This window comes from Monodelphis domestica, chromosome 2 (assembly GCF_027887165.1).
Source record: "Monodelphis domestica isolate mMonDom1 chromosome 2, mMonDom1.pri, whole genome shotgun sequence".
NCBI lineage: Eukaryota > Metazoa > Chordata > Mammalia > Didelphimorphia > Didelphidae > Monodelphis > Monodelphis domestica.
In genome coordinates, this window is record NC_077228.1 from 241,113,271 (window position 1) to 241,119,270 (window position 6,000).

A 6,000-nucleotide genomic window follows, 5' to 3' on the forward strand; every position below is an offset into this window, starting at 1 on the left:
TAATAATGCAGATTAAAAGTGACATGCATGTATTTTTCCTTCACAAAGCTAGTTGTAAAACATTTAACATTAGATCCCTGACCAAAAACTTCAGATATCTTTGGGACAAACTGCTCTTTAGTAATGCTGGCACCTCACAATGTAAGACTTTATATTCATCTCTTTACTCTTCATTTCCCATTGTATTTACCAAAATTATTGTTGACTGACTTCTGATGATAAAAACTATATTCTCAAAGGACAAAGACTGAAGCTATTCAAAAGGATATGCCAAAGATTGTGAGGCCAGTTCCCCAGGCATTAATCAAAATGTTTTTAGCAATGATAGTATCATTAAAATAACAGTCTAGAGTTATGAGTATTTGGTAAATACAAATACCAATATACCTTATTACACTAGTCAGCTTTTTTGTGGAAGCAAAGAAATGAAATCGAAGAGGGTACCTATCAATTAAGGAATTGCTGAACAAATTATGGTATGTGAATTTAATGGAATATAGTATTTGTTGTAAGAAATGTTGAAAGAAATAGTTTCAGAGAAACCTGGGAAGACTTGTATGAATGATATAAAGTAAAGCAAGCAGAATCAAAAATTTATACAATAACAATATTGTAAAGATAAACTACTTTGAAAACTTTAATAGCCTTGAGCAGTGCAATAACCAACTGCCATTCCAGAAGACTGATTGTGTTGCCTCACTGGTAACAGAGGGGCAGTGGACTCTGGGAATGGCCAATATAAGGATTTATTTTGCTTTACTAACCATATTTGTTAAAGATTTGTTTGTTTTTTCCAGTGAGTGGGTAAATGAGAACAGGTTTGAGGGAGAGGAAAAAAAGAATGCTTGATGAATTTAAAAATAAAATGACAAAAAAATTTTTAAACAAATTAGTGTATCTCAAATTGACTACTTTAAAAGGAACAGTGCTCATTTATATGTATAGCTTCTGATGTTGATATGTTTATTTTAAGAATCATTTTCATTATTGTGTCCTGGCATCTTCTTTCCTGTATCCTATAATGTGGTTGCCACCTGCAGTCCAGGAGGACTCTTTCTCAATAAAAATTCTAAGCTAATCAGGTTCGGTCCTGGGGGAGTCTGCTTTTCCTAATATACTCTGGCTCATTAGGCCCCTATCTCAAAGTGAAATAATTAGCCCATTACCTATCATTCTCTCCCTGGAGGCAAAAACAATCTTTTATTTTTTTAAACCTTTACCTTCCATCTTGGAATCAATACTAAGTATTGGTTCCAAGGCAGTAGAACAGTAAGGGCTAGGCAATGGGGGTTAAGTGACTTGCCCAGGATCATATAGCTAGGAAGTATCTGAGGTCAAATTTGAACCCAGGACCTCCCATCTCTAGGTCTGACTCTCAATTCACTGAGCCACCTAGCTGCCCCCCCAAAAACAGTCTTCTTGTAAGACTGCTCGGCACATTTTTCATGTTCACCTTGGGTTTATACTGGGTAGTAAGGTGACACAGTAGGTAAAGTGCCAGGCCTGGAGTCACAAAAACTCATCTCCCTGAGTTCAAATCTGGCCTCAGACACTTATTAGCTGTATGACTAAGCAAGTCACTTGTTTGCCCCAGTTTTCTTATTTGTAAGGAGGAGGAAGTGACAAACTATTATCTTTGCCAAGAAAACTTCAAATGGGGTCATAAAGAGTCAAATATGATTGAAAAATGACTGAATAAACTAGATTTGTACTGTCTGAGTAACTCAGAAGTCTATATTTCCTGGCAAGTAGGGGAGCACCTTTGGACTTCCTTAGACCTTTTAGTTGTAGTATCCTCCACATAGTGGTTTGCTCCCCTGAGAAGTTGCTATAAAAATCATCTTCTGGGCAACCAACACCTGACCTCTCAAACTAACAAGGCAGGAAATATTTCTCAAGATCACTATTTGGTGGTGTGGACTTAGGGAAAGAAAAATAAAATAGAACAAAGTCAGGGGTTGGATGTGCAGGATTGTCTAGGCAAAAGCATATTTTTGCCACAATTACTATCATTGTTGAGGGAAGAAAGAAAGAGGAAGAAGGAAGAGAGAGAAATGTCTTCCCCCTTCAATGAAAATCGTGGCTGTTGCTGGCCCTGTTCCCATAAAGAGGCCACATGATTCTATCTCTCCGTTCTCCATATGATCCACAAAGTAATGGTTCTTCCTAGCCCAGGTGCCCATCTTTTTAAGCATAGTCCCCAGTTACTGGGACATAAGACATGAGGAGCCACTGGTTATACTCTTGTTTAGCCAGAGGAAAAGAATATGTGACTCTCCCCACAAAGCCAAAGCACATATGAGAGATGCACCAATCCAGCAATTCAAGGGGATTCCCCTGATTACCCCTGTTACACAGTTATATGAAATACCTATTTTGTGCTCTCCTGAAAGCCATATCCTAAATATGATGGAATACCCATATAAGAGAAGAAAAAAGAAAATCAAGAATCATTCTTGTTTTGCTAATTTTGTCCAGTTTGTAGTGATTAATGTAATATTAAGAGTTCAAGAAATCAAAGTATCATTTAAGTCCCACTCAACTACCTATCAACTAACTTTTGACAATACCTAACCTACCAACAAATAAAAATACAGTGTAGCAAAATGAGGAAGCTGCATGTGGCTACCAAATGATAACACTTGGTGCAATTCAAATATAAGTTCCTTCAGAGCAGGGACTGTTTTGTTTTGTTTTGTTTTTTGTTTTATCTTTGTATCCCTAGTGCTTAGTATAGTCCTTGACATATAATGTGTTCTTAATAAATTCTTGTTCACTTGAATTGAAAGCTGCCTGTATCTGACTATTACTTCCTAGCATTCTATCTCTCCCAATGTCTCATTCACCCTAAACCTATTCTTGGTCCTCATTATAATCTTTAAATCCCTTTACCCCTCAGCATTTTCTCAGGTCATTTACCCTTGCTTTGACTTTGACTTTTCCTAGTTTCTCAATTATAGTGATACCAGAGTAACCAATTCTACTTCACACCATTCCTTATTCTTTTTAAAATGAGTTTTTAAAACTTTTTAGTCATTCCCCAATCTATGTACATCGATTTTTTTTTCATTCTTTGGTATAAAAAAAAAAAGAATTGCTACAACTATTTTGATGTATATGAAGACTTTCTTGTCAATGGCCCCCTTGAGTAAGTAAACCTATTAGGAGAATCTCTGGGTCAAAGAGTATGAACATTTTAGTAACTTTATTTACATAATGGTTACACCAATTCACATCACTATCAGTGATGCCTTTCTTTCCACAACCCTTCCAATACTGACTATTCTATTTTTTAATCATCTTTACCCGTTCCAGGGTAAAAGCTCAGGATTGTTTTTATTTGACTTTCTCTTATTAGCAATGATTTAGAGCATTCTATCATATACTTGCATCTTCTACTTGTGAATCCTTTATCTTATATAATTATAACTTTTCCTTTACCAAACCTCAACACTGGCTTATTCCTACAATTTGTCTCCCCATACTACTCAGGTATTTCTGAACAGAGCTGGTGGAAATCACAAAATCACCACTGGGTATAATGCAATTTTGTATTATCTACTGTCAACTAGGCCCTCACTGTAGCAAGCAATACTTTTTATTCACTCCTAATTGATTTCCTATTCTACTTCCCACAGACACTGTTGCAAACCTTTTCTCAAGCCTTTAACATCTCCCCCTCCATCAATTTAATTGAGAACTTCATCTCTTCCTTTACTGAGAAAATTGAAACTATTTGCCTCAAGCAGGGGTCCCCAAACTATGGCCCACGGGCCACATGCGGCCCCCTGAGGCCATGCCCCCACCACACTTCTGAAAGGGAACCTCTTTCATTGGTGGTCTGTGAGAGGAGCACTGTATGTGGTGTTGCTGCAAAGCATGGTATCGCTCACTTACAGTACTACTTCTGGTGGCTGCACAATGGATGAAGTCAGCATGGTGAGCGGAGATCTGGGGGAGGGGATTCTGCACTATGTATACTGCTGCCCAGTTAGGGTTAGGGTCAGGGTTAGGTTTTTATAGTTCGGCCCCCCAGCGGTCTGAGGGACAGTGAATTGGCCCACCTGTGTAAAAAGTTTGGGGACCCTTGGCCTCAAACTTCCTCTTCTGCCTTCTCCTTTCCTCCATATGAAATAATTCTTTGAAATCATCCCTCATTCTATTTTCCATTTCCCTAATTTCTGATAATGATATGGCCCTTCTATGTTTGCCAAATCTCTGTCTCTCTTTGTCTCTTTCTTTCTCTGTCTCTGTCTCTCTTTCTCTGTTGAGTTGAGATATCTTACCCCTAGAGGGAAAGCTCATTCACTCTTACTTATGTCTGTTATATTGTTTCATATGTATGCTTTCTCCAATTTCTCTTTGCTATCTCTTTAGGAAAATGGGTTTATTTGCTATTTGCTATGTGTATTCATTGTGGAACAGGTGGAAATTTGGTGGAAAGGGAGTCAAGCCTTAGATATATATAGCTTGGGTCCTTTCTTCCTCATTCAAGGGATAGCAATGAGGAGTATAACTTGAACCTAAAAATTATATCCCCTAGGCTAATAACATTTAAGGGAATAGACATAATTCTAGCCCAGTATTTTTTTTTTTATGAGACGAATAGAATGAATAGCTTCTGGGCCTAGCCTCTGCTAGAAGGAATCAAAGTCTCCCTTGGAGAAAAGTGTGGGAAAGAGGCTCTAGAGATATCTGTCCTTGCCTCCTTGTGAGCCACTTCTAGACAGATTCATATGGACACATGGAACTTAAATGGGAAAAAGTATAGCATAACACACATACACACCCCTTCATACTTATGTACATATGTGTTTTCTCCTCCATTCCTTTATTGTATCTTCAGTAGGATATAAATTCCTTGAGGGAAAAAAATTGTTTAATTCTTTTTTTTATTCCTAGCCCTAGCAAAGGGCCAGAGTATAAAATGTGCTTGACAAATAAATACTTATTGGCTCATTGATTTAATTCATTCATATAGTTTATTTTAATATAATGGACTCTTCCCAACAAACACTTACCTCATTGCAAAGTGCTTTCCCTTCAAATAGATTAAGTATAAACAAAGAATTGTACTTTCATATTAAAAATGTGGTAATTATATTTGACCTGAATTTTATTTTCTCTCAATATTTATTTTTTACATTGTAGTCACTGTGGATATTGTTTTCTTGGTGCTGCTTTCTTCAGTCTTCATTACTTTATGCTAAGCTCTTTGTCATACCAAGCATGCACTCTTTCCTCACCTCTATCTCATAGGACTCCTAGCTTTCTTCTTTTTTGTTGTTGTTGTTAAATTTTATTTTATTTCAGTTCCCCCTAATTACATGTAAAAAAGTTTCCAACATTTTTCAAAGAATATTAAGTCTCAAATTCTTTCCCTCTTCCCTCCCCACAACCTGTTAAAATGGTAAGAATTGCATATAGATTTTACATGTGCAATCATGTAAAACATTTTTCTCTATTAATCCTTTTGTGGAAGAAACTCAAATAGAAAAAAAAAATTGCTTTGGTCTGGATTCAAACTCAATCAGTTCTTTTTCTCTGGAAAATGATAGGATTTTTTAAAAATCATGAGTTTTGGATCATTGTATTGCTGAGAACAGCCATTGTTCACAGTTGTTCATTGTACAGTATTCCTGCCACTGTGTTCAGTGTTCTTCTGGTTCTGCTTATTCACTCTCCTTCAGTTCATATCAGTCTTTCCTGGTTTTTCTGAGCTCTTCCTGCTTATCATTTCTTATAGCACAATAGTATTCCATTATAATCATATACTATAATTTATTCAGTCATTCCCCAATTGGGTATCCATTCACTTTCCAATATTTTGCCCCACCTTCCAAAAAAGAGCTTCTTTAAATGTTTTTGTACATATAGATCCCCCCCCCTTTTTTCTCTCTCTTTGGGATACAAACCTAGTAATGGTATTTCTGGGACAGGGTATATACTGTTTTATAGCCCATTTGGGTCCAAATTGCCCTCAGAATGACTGAATCAATT